The sequence below is a fragment of the Tursiops truncatus genome, chromosome 6, assembly GCF_011762595.2.
Source record: "Tursiops truncatus isolate mTurTru1 chromosome 6, mTurTru1.mat.Y, whole genome shotgun sequence".
Lineage (NCBI taxonomy): Eukaryota > Metazoa > Chordata > Mammalia > Artiodactyla > Delphinidae > Tursiops > Tursiops truncatus.
Window position 1 is genome coordinate 91,186,069 of NC_047039.1, and position 16,832 is coordinate 91,202,900.

The 16,832-nt window shown below is 43.2% G+C and overlaps 2 long non-coding RNA genes across 2 annotated transcripts; both read left to right on the plus strand.

The window, feature by feature from the left end:
* The first annotated feature begins 3,659 nt into the window (after positions 1-3,659).
* Positions 3,660-4,797, plus strand: LOC141278904 (uncharacterized). The gene is made up of 3 exons (XR_012332305.1): positions 3,660-3,714; positions 4,232-4,401; positions 4,682-4,797. It is a non-coding gene; the product is annotated as an uncharacterized lncRNA (long non-coding RNA).
* Positions 4,798-4,828: 31 nt separating this feature from the next.
* LOC141278905 (uncharacterized) lies at positions 4,829-9,638 on the plus strand. Its single transcript, XR_012332306.1, has 3 exons — positions 4,829-4,859; positions 5,333-5,466; positions 9,350-9,638. It is a non-coding gene; the product is annotated as an uncharacterized lncRNA (long non-coding RNA).
* The last annotated feature ends 7,194 nt before the right edge of the window (positions 9,639-16,832 follow it).

Genomic DNA, 16,832 nt, shown 5'->3' on the forward strand with positions numbered 1-16,832 from the left:
GGCTACGTTAACTTCAAAAAAAATAAGTTTATATTAAGAAGAGTAGAATAGTTTCAAATCAATGCTCTAACGAGAATTCACCTTAAGAAACTAGAAAAACAAAGGCAATATAAAGTCAGAGCAAACAGAAGGACATAAAAATATGAGCAGAAATCTACGAAATAAAACCAGAAAAACAAAGAAAAAAATCAATGAAACCAGAAGCTGTTTCTTTGAGAAAAAAAAAAAAAGACAACTGATAAACCTCTACTCAGACTGATCAAGAAAGTGAAGGCACAAATTACCAACATCAAGAATGAAAGAGGGGAAATCACCAGATCTACTAACATTAGAAGAATAAGAAAATATTATGAACTATGCTAATAAATTCACCAACTTGGATGAAATGGACAAATTCCCTGAAAAAAAAACACAGCCCTGACCTACTGTAGTAGACTGTGAGAACTCTAGTGTTTATCTGCCTAAGGAACTCCAGGTAGAGAAATCAAAATGATTAAGGAGAAAAAAGAACCCTCCTACATTGTTGTCAGGAGTGTAAATTGGTGTAGGCACTATGGAAAACAGTATGGAGTTTCCTTAAAAAACTAAAAATAGGGCTTCCCTGGTGGCGCAGTGGTTGAGAGTCTGCCTGCCAATGCAGGGGACATGGGTTCATGCCCCGGTCCGGGGAGATCCCCCATGCCGCAGAGCGGCTGGGCCCATGAGCCATGGCTGCTGAGCCTGCGCATCCGGAGCCTGTGCTCCGCAACGGGAGAGGCCACAACAGTGAGAGGCCCACGTACCGCAAAAAAAAAAAAAAAAAAAAAAAAAAAAAACAAACTAAAAATAGAGTTACCATGTGATCCAGCAATCCCATTCCTGGGCATATATCCAGAGAAAACTCTAACTGGAAATGATACATGCACCCCAATTTTCATAGCAGCACTATTTACAATAGCCAAGACCTTGAAGCAGCCTAAATGTCCACTGACAGATGAATGAATAAAGAAGATGTGGGGAGCGGAGGGGTGTATGTAAAAAAAAAAATATATATATATATATATATAAGAATATTACTCAGCCATAAAAAAGAATGAAATAATGCCACTTGCAGCAACATGGATGGACCTAGAGATTATCATACTAAGTGAAGTCAGACAGAGGAAGACAAATATTATATGATATCACTTATATGTGGAATAAAAAAATGATATAAATGAACTTACAAAACAGAAATAGACTCATGCAGAAAACAAACTTATGGTTAACAAAGGGGAAAGGAGGGGAGGATAAATTAGGAGTTTGGGATTAACAGATACACACTACTATATATAAAATATTGATAGATAAACAACAAGGACATACTGTACAGCATGGGAACTACATTCAACATCTTGTGATAACCTACAGTGGAAAAGAATCTGAAAAAGAATGTGTGTGCATATAATATACGCAAAATCTGAATCATTTTGCTGTACACCTGAAACTAATTATGTAAATCAACTATACTTCAATTAAAAAAACAATAGGATGCCGAAGCACTGAACAAAACAGGTGTGTTTACTGGAGTAGAAAAACTGCAGAGTTGAAAGTAGTAGAAGCTAAAGAAGTAGAAATCAGGAAGTAGAGGATTAGTTAAAATCAGAGATTAGTTAAGAAGCCACCGCATAATTTGGTGAACAACAATGAAGGTCTGAACTCCCAAGGTAGTAGTAAGAATGAAGAGAAGATTAAAATTTGAGAAATAGGTAACCAGTAAAATCAGCAGAACTTGGTGACTGACTGATTACGGGAAGGATGAAGGAGGAGGAGGCGCACAGAAGGGCCCTTATGCATTGGGCTTGGGGACCAGGTGCTACTAATAGATACTGGGACTTGCCAAGCAAGGGTGGCTGATGGCAGAGGAAGATCATTGTCTACATTTACAGATTTTAGGTATGGGGTACCTGTGGGAAATCAAGGTTGGGAATGTTCAGCGAGCATCCGGATGTATAAATGTGAAGCAAATGGGAGAAGTCAGTAATGAAATAACTACCACATGGGTAGATATCTTGCCTAAGAGACTTACAGAAAGAGAAGAGGGGTGGCTCAAGGGTAGAACCCTGGATGAGAAAATAAAGTTCAAGAAAAGCTTTATGATTTTGGAATAAGTCAGTTTTAAGCAAGTGCAATCATGCACAAACATGTTAAGTAACGTCTTACAATATCAAAAACTTGGAACAAACCTACATATCATAGAAAAACAGAATAGTTAATATGGAAGACACTAAAAATGATATTTAGGAAGAGTGTACAATGATACAGACATTGCTTACGTTTTCCCACCTTTTAAAAAATATATGTATTTATATTATTTAAACACTGAAAACACGCACAGCAAAGCTGGGAAAAAATACATCAAAATGTTAGTATTACGTGTTTTGAGTTTAGCGGTCCATGGGGTACTGCCATCTACTATTCTCTATCTTGCAAACTCGCTATAAAACACTTAGGCAAGAGTAAGACAACCTGTTCCCCCAAAATGAAGAACCATGGTATTTCCTTCCCTCTCTAGTGACCACGCCCACATCACTCCAGAGTTCCTGTGTAACACAGGAGCTGGCGCTGAGGGCCCGCAACGGAAGCATGGCTGTATCGGTACCTGTTGTGAAGGCAGCTGCAAGCTTCTGTGCCCTCGGCCCCACCACGTCGGCTGGAGGCCTCAGCCCAGCCCAGGGAGGTGAGATTCCTGCATCCGTCTGCACAGGGTCCTGCGTCTGCCCCTCAGGCGTGGTCTCATCTCCGCAGTCACGCTGCCCTTTCCCATCACGGGCCTTTCCCTCGGGGCCTCACCAGGCCTGCCTCCTGGCCTGGCTGGCAGGGCCTGGCTGGCAGGGCCTTTGCAGCAGCTCCTCAGAAAACAACTCCCAGCGGGCAGCAAAGCACCCCGCACAATGTGGTTACTGGTACTGCTGGGAGCGCGCCAGCTGCAACCTTACCAGCCCAGGTGGCAACCGCAGCAGAGCCTCTGGGCCAGCCTTGGGCCCTGGCGCTGACCAAAGGTGCGCGGTTCCTTCCACTCCTCTCGGCCACCTCACTAGGTCGGTGTACGGTCCTGTTCCAGGCCTGTGGGAGGGTGACATCTGGGCTGGGAGCCCAAGGACTTGCCCAGAGCCCACTAGACAGCAGTCGGCGTTACAGTGATGGTGACGAAGATGTCCTCTTTAAGTTCAGGCAGAGAGGGCAGGTCCCGTGCTCAGGGCCTCCGGGGCCTTTCAGGGCCTTGGGAGGCCGCAGCCTGGATGGTGTGGCCCCCGTGGGCTGAGGTGAAGCGATAGCCAGTGGAACAACGCAGGCAGTAGAGGTGGAAGCGCCCCTCAGTCTGCCGAAAAGCCCCGTTACAACCTCATCCGTGAGGGGAATCCGGAGCTGTGACTTCCGGGTTCAGGATTCCGAGGAGAGATTGCCGCCGCCTCTAAAAGCGGGCCGGGAGCCCAACGCGGGCCCCGCCCCCAGCCCTTGGCCCCTGTCCCGGATGTGGCCCCGCCCCCGGTATGGCCCCACCCCCAGGGGTAGTCCCACCGGATGTAGTACCCCTCCAGGCCTCGGCCGGGCCCGCGAAGCACGCTGGGTGGGGCTGTGCCTGCGGAGGTTCTGCGCAACGCTTGCTAGTTAGTTCGTCTAAACGGTTATTGACTTACCGTTAACTAGGTGCGATACACCAGGCCAGTAGTGAGGATGATAGAGAAGATCCTGGTACTTTGGGGACCTAGAGAGTAATCCAAAATTACAAATAGAGTTGTGATGGTGAAAGTGAGGGCACCAATCCGGTCTTGGGAGGGTCAAGGAAGGCATCCCAGAAAGACCCCCGCACTTTACATAGCAGTAAGGAAGAGGGAAAGGAGGGTGCTATGCAACCATTTTTGAAGATTTGGTGATGAAAAGTTCCCATCTGAAGGCTTATGATCCCTTCAGAAGTGGGTCAAGGGCTTCCCTGGTGGCGCAGTGGTTGAGAGTCCGCCTGCCGATGCAGGGGACACAGGTTCGTGCCCCGGTCCGCGAAGATCCCACATGCCGCGGAGCGGTTCGGCCCGTGAGCCATGGCCGCTGAGCCTGCGCGTCCGGAGTCTGTGCTCCGCAACGGGGGAGGCCACAACAGTGTAGAGGCCCGCATACTGCAAAAAAAAAAAGTGGGCCAAATAGCAAATCTGTTGAGGGGGAGGGAGGGGCAGGAACTTGAGGAAAGTGAAGGAGGTTTGATACCGTTTTTGAGTATGCAGAGAAGGAGCTGACTCAAGGACCAACGCTGTAACTCCACAAGGGGAGGGAGCTTTGTTTTTCTTACTCATGTGTCCCAAGTGCTTCAAACAATGACTCGGATCCTTCACGCAAAGACTCCTCTGGTTTCAACTGAATGTGGACCGTGCACAGTTGTAGTTTTTTGTAAGTGACCTTTTTGCCCTTAGCCTTGTGTCCTGGGACAAAGCCACTGAACAAACAACTCATCCTTTTTCTCCAGGTGACTTTTTCTTGAAGTCTCTTTTACATCTGGGGCAAAAACTGGGGAGGGGTCTTGTTCACTAGAGTGTCAGCTAAATCCGGAAGGGTGACTGGCTTGGAAGATCCCTAATCCTACCTCCCCTCCTTGATGTATTTAATCTTTGGATCTCCTTAAGGTCCTCTCATCCTTTGGGGCTAAATTCTTTTTTTGGCTTTTCCTTAGGGCCTGAAGCTTAGGAACACAGGGCTTCTGCTGACCTAGGCTGCTCCGGAGCTGGGGAATTCCTTGGCCTTGACTAGCTCCCTGGACTGTTTAATCTTTGAAAGAATACCTAAATTCACCTGCATCATCATATTCCTAAAGTGGAAACTCAACTCAGAGAAGATACTGTCCTTCTTTGGTGAGCTCCTTCCCTCTAGAATTTTCCCCCAAGGACTGGGGCTAGGCTTTAAGGTGGGGGCAAAGTCTGGGGCTGAGGAAGCAATGGGGGATTGGTTAAGTGCATTTGGACTGGGGGAGGAGGACATTAGAGATTGAATAAGAGAAAGGGAGACTAGTGTGGGACTGTTATCAAAGACCAGAAAGATAGCCAGGAGGGACTCACTGTGCAGAGAGGGGGACCTCTGAAGAGCTAGCTACATTTGTGCTGCAGAGTCTCGCAAGATTTTGGAATTTGGAGGCTCCTGTGGACTATGCAGTTACTGTGGTTGGCCTTCACATCTCTAGAAGGGTTGGAGGGCTGTGGAGTAGTGCTCAATAGCAAGTGATGCTAAAGAAGATGAGTTGGTAGTATGCCCTCCGTTGTTTTGAATGATTCCTTCTTCTTTGTCCTCCCAAATCTGGAAATCCACACTCTTTGTGACATATCTTCAGGAGCTTCTGGACAGCAGAGCTAAGGAAAGAGTGTCTGCTTGCTTCCACATGCCTGATTGCAGGGTCTCCCCAGAGACAGAACTTGATGGGTGAAAGGAAAAAGCTCCTCCTGCTGGAAATCACAGTATGAGAAGGTAGGGAAAAACAAGTCCTTAACAGACAGCTGCCCCCGGGAGGAGGTTGAAATGGACAAGGTTTTTGAGCAGTCAATGCCTAAGTCTTTTGCAGTAGAAGTCAGACAAAGGGGGTTTTCTGAAGATAAGCTCTCTGGGACAGCGTTCAGTAGGATTTAAATCAAGCCAAACTGAGTCAGTATTAAAGTAGAGTCTGGCAATGGTGGGGTAGAGACTGTTGGTGATGATGGGTGACAGGCAAATGAATCAGTGGGATTCATGGAGTGAATGGGATGTTGTGAGAGATAAGAGGTTGAATTCCTGACCAAAAGGGTACGATCATGCAAGAGGAGGGATCTGGTTGGGGAAGAGAGTCTAGTATCTGAGTGTGTTCTAGGGGAAAGGAGGAAGGGTAGATGATGGGGGTAGAAGATGGTCCCTTAAGATTGTAGCTCTGGAGGCAGAAAGGGATCTGCAGTGTTGAGATTGAATAAGGGGACCTGGGGGGCAGAGTGGAGGCAGAGAGGACCTTCATGGAAAAGATGAGAAAGCTGGTAATGGGGCGAAATAAGGATAAATGAAATGTTAGGAGAAATCAAGGCAAGGAGGACTCCCAGGCAGAGGGGAGAAGGCCATCATGGGAGTGGAAAAAAAGATGAGCGAGAATGTGGGAGCCAGTGACAGAGCCTCTGGTGGCAGAAAGGCCAGTATGGAGGTGAAAGGAGTGATGAGGGAGTGGGACCAATTATGAAGAGCAGGGCAGAGAAGAAAACAGATTATGCAGGAGCAGAGTCAGATACAAAATTGAGAGCAGCAGGGGAAGATGAGACTTTGTAGGGTCCTGGGAAGAAAGGCTGATAAATAGGCCAGAAGTGAAAGGGCTCAGACAGAGGGGCTAGTTATTCATCTTCTGGAAGGTCTGGTAAAAGGGTGGAGGCCAGAGTTAAAGAAGGCTCAAGCAGAGGAGCTGTGGGGACAGAAGGGAACACAGAGGGAGCAGCATCTTTCACAGGATTCCCCAGAGCAGAAGGTCAACCACCACAGTGATGCTTTCCCAACCCTCCCTGCACCAATCTTGACCCAGCAGTTACCAAAACCGCAAGAGGCTGCAAGCTGCCGCCAGGAACAGAGTAGGAACAAGAGGGTCTGACAAGAGTAAGGGCACCTGAAGCATGCTGCCCCTTCCCATGCCCCATATCTGAGACTTCATTATACTCCTTTATACCTCACCCCAAGGCTTGCTTTCTCATTCTGGTATCTGTGGCAACCCCAGGCTGCACTGGGGCCCTAAAATTAGATAGCCCATGCTAGGAAGTGGGAAACAGGAAAGAAAGAAAGAAATTAATAATTTCCAGGAAAGGCCCCTGCCACCACAGCTTCTTTCCGGCAAGTTCAACAAGCCACTAAAACAAGAGGAAAAGTGAAAATTAGTTTGACCTGAAAAAATGAAAATCTGCCATGCCATTCATCAAAATGGGAAAACAGACACCGATCACAGATAAAGCCAGGTGCAAAGTTAGCAGAAAATTATAGTTCTGCCAAGGAAACACTACAGCTGTGAAGCGTCTGAATGACACTCAGTAGCATAACTATTACTTTGTTACTGAGAAATCTTGTTTTCCAGAAACTTTGCTTTTGAAGTAAGAACAAAACATCCCCCTCTTGCCTGCAGATCTAACTGACATTGACACAGAGCACCTGCCTTAATTTTCAACCCCGGTGCAGATTCAGATAAGGGAGTTTGGGACATTAACATTTTGCATCTGTCTTAATTTGTAGTTTCTAAGGAAAGGAAACCTAGTTTCCGCTTTGCCATCCAGACATGATCTTGCCCCTTTACACACAGCCCTGCTTTGCTTTAACATATCAAAATACTATTTCATATAAATTTCACCTATTGCCACCCTTCCCCAAAATCGTATCATAACTTTTCCCTGTCTTGGTGACACACCCCATGATTCCTCCAATGTGTGACCTCCTTTGTTGCAATGAGCCAATAACCCTGACTTTGTCAGACTACAAGTTTGCTCTGGGTGTCCTGATTAGGACATTTGGAGATTCTCTTGATACTTGGTCAAATCCCTCCCTACGAAGGATTGGCCTCTATGATAGTACTAATGTGCATATCTGAGATTCCTTGAGTCTTAAGACATTCAAGATTTGTCTGTCTGATTGTGTGGTTTTACATTGAATTTAGATTCTGGTTGTCTTCTTTGGTCCTTCAATATCAGTTTGTCTCCTGGAATTTTTGGTTTCCCATCAGACTCGTCTCCCCTGGTGAAATTTGGCTTTTAACACCCTGTCCTGCCTTCTATTTATCTATTGTCTTCTATTTGTCTATGAGAACTTTCCCCAGTCTTCTCTAGGTATGAGAACTTGGCTTTGGCAAAGAGCTCTCCACACTTTCTGAGAGCCAGGTGGCTGCTGATTTCTCAGGTCAGCAAGTAGAGGCAGCTTAACCTTAAGGTTGAGGACTCACAACACAAGTGATGTTTTACCTTTGATCAACAGTCAAGCAGTCTTTCATGGGCTTGTCTGCTAACAAGTTTGTGCTATCTCCTGGCATAACTTCACTGAGGAGAAATTAAAATTATAGTGGCCTCTTGGGGAACTTTGACATGAATGAGGATGTTCATTTGAGAAATGCCTGAGGCATAAAGGGAAAAGAAACTCTCAAGAGGAGATTGGATAACTGGTCTGTCTAAAAAAGAATGCTGTGGGCTTCCCTGGTGGCACAGTGGTTGCGAATCTGCCTGCTAATGTAGGGGACACAGGTTCGAGCCCTGGTCTGGGAGGATCCCACATGCTGCGGAGCAACTGTGCCTGTGAGCCACAACTACTGAGCCTGCTACCCGTATTCATATACATTATATAAGGGCTATAAATTAATAGTGTGTAAGCACCTTTGGCTGATGTGTTTATTCTGTTTGCTGAAAATGTAAAATGTGATCTAAAACATGTACCCATAAAAATTTAGTTAAGCAGTTCTTGGTTTCTTGCCTTTTAGTTTTCCCTGTTTCTAGAGGAAACAAAAATTGGTTACCTTGGCTAAATGTGGTAATCAATAAAAATTATAAAGACTATACTTATATAATAATCACAGAAAATGTGAATATGTATGTAAGATAATGAATATGGTTTGTTAAGGAAATATTAGGTTATTAAATGATAATTCAGTGTAATATATACACTTGTTTTAATATGCTGAGATAAAGTATATCTTAAAAACTAAAATTTCATTATATATGCATTATGTATTTATGTATGTCTACATATACATACAAAGGCATATTAATTTAATTCTATAAATGACAAAAAGGAAAATTCAAAGGTATATTCCATGTTAATAGATTTATTCACAGAAAAAGGCTTATAAATCTTTTACTGCAAATTGTAACATACACATTTTGTGCCTAGATAAGTGTTCTTTTTATTATTATTATTTATTTTATTTATTTTTATTTATTTTTGGCTGAATCAGGTCTTAGTTGCAGCACTCAGGATCTTCGTTGAGGCATGCGGGATCTTTTAGTTGCGGCACGCCAGATCTTTCGTTGCGGCACGCAGGCTTCTCTCTAGTTGTGGCGTGCGGGTTTTCTCTTCTCTAGTTGTGACTTGTGGGCTCCAGAGCATGTGGGCTCTGTAGTTTGCGACATGCAGGCTCTCTAGTTGAGGTGCACAAGCTCAGTAGTTGTAGCACGCAGGCTTAGTTGCCCCATGGCATGTGGGATCTTAGTTCCCTGCCCAGGGGTCAAACCCACGTCCCTTGCATTGTAAGGTAGATTCTTTACCACTGGACCACCAGGGAAGTCCCAAGAGTTTTCTTTTGAATTACCAAAATATCCTGTTAACTCTCTGTTCTTCTCTTGAATAACATAAATTTCTTCATTTTTTGAGTTACTAGGTCAGATATCAGAGGAAGACTGTGGTCGAACTTCAGTGGGAAGGACCTTACCAGGTACTGTAAACAACTAACACAGCAGTAATTCCAGGCCTCCAAAGTCAACAGATATACATGACACAAAGTCACTGGAAGGCTGTCCTGCGACCTCAAACAGAGGAATCGGAGGAATCATTCCAAAGGAGATAACTGAAAGAAGTGTCACCTTCCCCCAAGACCCACCAGACAAGACCACCAGAGCCACAAATTGCTATGCTTTAATCTGCATGTGCTTTTGCTCTTTTTCTTTATTCTTTGCTCTCTGCCAAGTTAAGGTTTAAATTATTGACGCTTCTTATCTATGAACTATGATAACTTGAAGGTCTTTATCCTTAATACTATTTTTTTTTTCTCACCTTAGTCACTCCTCGATGTGAGTCCAATATGAGACTGCATGCAATTACCCCTTCTGTTGGGTGTGTACTTACTTTCCTTTGGGTGCCACCCAACTTCCTTTGCTGTCAATTTCATGGAATTAATCAGCTGATTTCCTTCTTTGGTTGATAAGACTCAACCAAAAAGTGATCTGGGGATGAAAAATAGTGTAATAGGCCAAACAACCAGAATTCTAAAACCCCCTATCACGTGATACATAGAAAGGAAGGTTTTAGTCCTAAACAAAATAATGCTCAGAAACCTTTTGTGAAAATTTAGCTATTCCAAACAAATTTTCACTAAAGCCAGTGATGGGGATGAAAGGAGTGACAAGGGGCTGCTTTGAGAAAACAGAACACAGGGAATTCCCTGGCAGTTCAGTGGTTAGGACTCCACGCTTTCACTGCCAAGGGCCCAGATTCAATCCCAGGTCGGGGTAGAAGAAGACCTGCGTGGTGCAGCCAAAAAAAAAAAAAGAAAGAAAGAAAAGAAAACAGAACACAATGAGAGGAAAGGAGACAGTAAAGAGTTCAGTGAGGGAAGATGGGCCCCAAAGGGTACTCGGGCAAAAAGACAACAGAGGTAAATATGCCTCTGGAGAGTCCCCAGAGAAGATGGAAGCCAGTGTTATGGAGTCTGTACATGGTCTGGAACATAGGCCTCTGTGGAATCCAGTGAGAAGGTAGAAACTAGAGGTACAAGGGCTAAGAGAGGGCCTGGTTATGGGTCCTCTGAGGGTCACTGAGAGGTTGAAGGCAGAGACTGAGCTGACCCCCCTCAGAGGAATGGTAGGAGGCATGGGACTCTGAGGCAGCAGTATCTTCCATAGGCTCCCCAAACAGCAGAATGTCAGCTTCCATGGCCACTACTCCCCACTCACAGTGGGGATCTTGATGAAATGGTGGCCACAAACTTCCTGTAACAGGGAGCTTGTCCAAGTTTCTGCAGAAGACAAGAGGAATAAGCTAAAATCAAGAGGGCTAGGATGGGGGCCTCACAGAGCCGGAAACACACTACATTCCCCCACATCCCAGACTTCACAATGCTTCTCTTATTCCTCACGCCAAGGCTTTCTTTCACATTCCCTTCTCTACTGGTTTCCCCTTCAATGTTAACCCCAGGCTGTACTGGGCCCTGGAACTGCATAAGCCATCCTGGGAAGAGGGATACAGGAGAGAGAGGGAGAGATTAATCTCCTGTTCATTAGGAAAGCTTGTTTTGTGCTACAGTGAATTCTTTTCAGTCAGCCTCTCCAATGTGAGAATCCAAAAGCCTGGGTTACTTGTGGTGAAGAGAGGAGCAAAGTGTTATTTTAGGAGGCTGAGTGGGATGATCCTTTGGGGGAGATGTTTGGGAGACTAGGACTCTGAAAGCACCAAATTTACCATACAGAATTATCCATGCCAACAATACTAAGGCCTTTCACAGACATTATCTCATGTGATCCTCACAACAACCCTGTGAGGTATGGAGGCCAGGTATTACCTCTGAGGAGGAACTTGAACCTTGGGGAAGTGAAATAGCTTGTCCAAAATCAGGATCCAGGAGTTCTGCCTCCAAAACCAACAGTGGTTCCTGTATATCTCACACCACCACCAGTGACCAAGAACCAAGGCCCAGCTCCATCATTCTTTGAGTGGGTGGATGGGCAGAACAGGGAATATGAACCCTTCTTGTGAGCCTCCTCTCTGAGAGCTCTATTTCCTAATAGAGAAGTCCTCTAGGAACTGACATCCTCAGAGTGTAGACTGGGCCCTCATGGAAAGGTGAGATTAAGGTTGAACTTGAGTAGCCCAGGGTTGACTAGACAAAACCTTACCTTTTAATTCTATATCTCTGTTCCTCTTTTTGACTCTGCACTGATCTTGAGAGACTAGAGTGAGAGGCTAGGACTGAATTTTCACTTTTTTCTCTCTGGACAAGCAATAGACATTCATTTATTCATAGATAATCTGAAATTCCATATTAATAGAGCTCTGTGATCATCCCTGTTAGTCACTTTAAAGTAGATAAAAATATTTTCTATTTTTCCTTCTTTGCAAATTTCAAGAAGTATTATCTGTATGTTATGCTCAATTGATATTTTCAGTCCTTATCCCCTGCAGATGAAGGGCACTCATTTCCAGAACTGCAGGCACATGTGTATACCTTCACATAGGACTTTCCCCTGCTCACAGAGCTCGGGCTCAGCATCTGATTCAAGGCTTTCAAAGGCTTAGGGCATTGTTCTCCAAATCATCCCTAACACAAAGGGAAGCCTTGGCCCAGAGATACCTGAGGTGGAACCATGACTGGTGAATAAGAGTTGAGGGACTCTGTCCTCCTATAAGAATCCTGAACTCTATTAATAATCCAGCCTTGGCCAGTGACTCACTGTGATAAGGATTTTACCATGGAGCCCTCTGTCACACGCAGATAAAGGGTCTGTGAGCTTCAAGCCCTCCCCTGTTCCCCGCATTCTAATCCTCCCTGAGAGTTTCCGTCTTATGTGGCTCTCTGTAACAACATAATTGATTTAGAAAAGTAGGAAGAGGAGGAGAAAAAGGTTAGTCTCTGCTGCTGGCTTACCTTAGGGTTCCTTTGCCAAATTGATATGTCTATTTTTCCTAAAAGTAAGTTTTTGATTTCTCTGTAAGTATTCCAGGAATGGAAAAATGAACCCCATACTATACAGAAAGTGTGAAATGCAACTAGTGCCCCAAGACTCACTGAGATGCATCTGAAAGCAGAGTTTATTTGAAGTGCACCTCAGGCTCAGACGACTGAGCATTGAGAATATGACCCCATCATGGAGCAATGGTACAGTGACAGTGTTCTTGAGGGTGGGAGAGGGCCCTTAAAGGGGAAGGTGAACTCACAATTCCTCTTCACAGCATCCAGCCTGGTAGATCCCTCCAACCTTTCCTGGGCCTTCTATATTCCTCCATCCTTCTTGAGCCATAGTATTTTTCCAGTTCCATTCTTTTATCATATCATAGATACACTGTAGTGTTATTTCCTATTTATTCCTCCTATAACACAGATAGCAGTTGGGTTGTCCATTACCCCCTTGGTCACCTGAGCTTCGATCCTACCAATTATATAGCCTTTGAAAATCTGGAGTTCTTCCAGGAATTTTTGCTAACTCCCAAAGATTTGCATTCTCAGGGTTTCCTGTGCTCTCATCTCCAGCTTCCCACCTCACACCAACCCAGACACAGGACATGACTCCACCTTCACGTTCACCCATAAGAGTCCACTTTCACATAAAAGCATTAGTGAGCAATGTAGTCTTTACAAAAGATATTGTGAGGGTGATAAAGAGTGCTACAGGCAGACCTCACTCCTGGCAAACAACTTTAAAATTTCTAACTGCTGAGTTAAGCGCTGAACTGTTTCCTTACATGAAACAGTCCTAGCCTAGGGCACTCAATCCTTTCCCACCCAGATGATGAGGCTTTGCTGGAACTGGCAGCACAACTATCTTCCAAGAATGAGGGATAGAGTCTCAGTTAACATTGCTACTGGGATATCATTGCTTTTAGGTCCTTTCAGTGAACAGAAAAAGTTAAAAAAAAAAATTAACCATGATTTCATATTAGTATGTACAATTCAAATTTAACACCAGGTATTTTTGGGTTTTTTTTTTTAACAGCTTTACTGGAGTATAATTGCGTACATTGTTGTGTTAGTTGCTGCTGTATAACAAAGTGAATCAGCTATACTTATACATATATCCCCATATCCCCTCTGTCTTGCGTCTCCCTCCCACCCTCCCTATCCCACCCCTCTAGGTGGACACATAGCACCAAGCTGATCTCCCTGTGTTATGCGGCTGCTTCCCACTAGCTCTCTATTTTACATTTGGTAGTGTATATATGTCAATGCCACTCTCTCAGTTCATCTCAGCTTACCCTTCCTCCTCCCTGTATCCTCAAGTCCATTCTCTACGTCTGCATCTTTATTCCTGTCCTGCCCCTAGGTTCTTCAGAACCTTTTTTTTTTTTTTTAGATTCCATATATAAGTGTTAGCGTATGGTATTTATTTTTCTCTTTCTGACTTCACTCTGTATGACAGACACTAGGTCCATCCCCCTCACTACAAATAACTCAATTTCGTTTCTTTTTATGGCTGAGTAATATTCCATTTAACACTGCGTTTTTACTTTGTATCTCATTTCTCTAGCAATGAAAGTTTTGGATCTTAGTAACATTAATGTTCTTATCCATTCTATCCTAATATATATATAATGTAATTTTAAAATTATAATACAAATATTATTTCTAATAATAAAACTACTGAGTCAAGTTTCAAAGTATCTGCAGTTCTTTTTTCCTTAGAATATAATCCACCAAGAAGATATACCAGAAGAGCATGTTCCAAAGTCACTTGAAATAATTCTTATCTCTATGTTGTTATATAACCAATTTTATAAAGAGTTAAGGTTGTTTCAATTCATTCTCAATTTTAGGATTAGCTTTATTTTCCCTGTATTGTTTTCCAAAAACTGTAAAACATTTACATGGGTCAAAGTCAAAAATAAATAAATTATACTCAGAGAAGTCTCACTCCCAACCCTTTCATTTGATGCATAACTAGCTTTTACTTATTCTCTCAAGATGTAGAAGGCATGTGAGGAGCAAGGAAGAATAGGAACTTGGTAGAAAGAGACTATGGTTTAAATCCACTTCCTGTTTGAAGTTGGGCATTTCCTACTTATTCAGACTTGATTTCTTCAGGTGAAAATGAGAATAATAATAGCCATCTCTAGAAATATCCTACGGATTAAATTAGATAACATGTGTGAATTGCCCAGTCCATAATAAGTACTCAAAATATGACAGCTATTTAGTATATTTTATCTGAAGAGCTTAATGGAACGTAGAAATCTTAGACCACCTTGTCACCCAATTTTGGTGCCCTTTTAAAAATCTTTTTACATAATGTAGAAATAATAATAATATATGATAATACTTTGGGACAGAACTCAGAAGATCTAAACAAAAACCTATATCTGAAGAGATATAAAAGTAACTGTTATTTAGTAGAACCCAAAATACCAGATTTGTTTTGTTGGCAGTAGTAAGGTAGATTACCAAGAAAGATATAAAAGGGAAGGAAACTCAAAAGAGACTATGTTATGGACTGAATGTTTGTGTCTCCCCAAAATTCCTGTGTTGAAACTCTATCCCACAATGTGATAGTGCTAGGAGGTGGAACCTTTAGGAGGTGATTAGGATTAGACGAGGTCATAGGGTGGCACCCTTGTGAATGGCATTAGGGCCCTCGTAAGAGTCACTAGAAAGCTTGCTTCCTGTCTCTCTTGTCTGTCACGTGAAGACACAGCGAGAAGATGGCTATCTATGAACCAGGAAACAGGTTCTCACCAGACACCGAATCTGCTGGCACCTTGATCTTCGACTTCATAGCCTCTAGAACTGTGAGAAATAAATGTCTGTTGTTTAAACCACCCACTCTATGGTATTTTTGTTATAGCAGCCCAAACAGACTAAGACAGTCTGTTTGAAATAAGTATATAGAAGCAGAACAAACATCTGCTATAGAACTAAATGAAAGTGGGATAAAATCCTTAGCAAATGAGCTCTATTTATAATAGCCAGGACATGGAAGCAACCTAAGTGTCCATCGACAGATGAATGGATAAAGAAGATGTGGCACATACATACAATGGAATATCACTCAGCCATAAAAAGAAATGAAATTGAGTTATTTGTAGTGAGGTGGATGGACCTAGAGTCTGTCATACAGAGTGAAGTAAGTCAGAAAGAAAAATACCGTATGCTAACATATATATGGAATCTAAAAAAAAAAAAATGGTTCTGAAGAACCTAGGGGCAGGACAAGAATAAAGATGCAGACGTAGAGAATGGACTTGAGGACATGAGGAGGGGGAAGGGTAAGCTGGGACTAAGTGAGAGAGTGGCATGGACATATATACACTACCAAATGTAAAATAGATAGCTAGTGGGAAGCAGCCGCATAGCACAGGGAGATCAGCTCAGTGCTTTGTGACCACCTAGAGGGGTGGGATAGGGAGGGTGGGAGAGAGACACAAGAGGGAGGGGATATGGGGATATATGTATATGTGTAGCTGATTCACTTTGTTATAAAGCAGAAACTAACACACCATTGTAAAGCAGTTATACTCCAATAAAGATGTTAAAAAGAAATAGCAAATGAAAAACTCGAGTTCAAAAATGAAACCACATACTGTGTTATCTATAAAACTACATGCCTAAGACAGAGAGTTAAGAAAATTAGAAAGGCCAAGAGAATTAACTGATAAGGTAATAAAATAAAGTAGCTAAGTAAAAAAGTAAGTACACAGAAATCACAAGTTTCTAAAATTCTACCTAGGGACTTAAAAGAAGACTGGAGAGAAAATTTGTTTTAGGAGAGTAAGATACCTTTTTTTAGGATTGAAAGATACATAATAATAAAGATGTCCGTTTTCTCTAAATCTATAAATCACTGCAGTTTTAACAAAGGGCAATTGCCTAGGCATTTGGGAGGAAAAACTGGATATAACTCCATAAATAAGCATGTCTTTTGAAAATCACCATAAAAAGCTCTAGAAGATTATCATCTTGGAGTAGGAAAAGCATTTCTATACTTTAAAATTATTTTAGAAGTATAATAGTAGAGCGTGCTTTTAATAATTTAAACAACACATAAATGTATAAATCACAAAATGTAAACACTCTTTCCATCCCTCTATACTCCCGCTGCCTGAAGTGGTAAGGTAAGCACAGTTAACAATTTGATGTGTATGAAAAGGCATTTTAAAGCATTACCTGAAACCTACAAATCTTAAAGGGAATTGACTAATTAATAGGACAATATAGACAATATAGACATTTCTGTATTAAAATAAAAGGTAAGGGCTTCCCTGGTGGCGCAGTGGTTGAGAGTCCGCCTGCCGATGCAGGGGACATGGGTTCGTGCCCCGGTCCGGGAACGTCCCACATGCCGCGGAGCAGCTAGGCCAGTGAGCCATGGCCGCTGAGCCTGCGTGTCCGGAGCCTGTGCTCCGCAACGGGAGAGGCCACAGCAGTGAGAGGCCTGTGTACA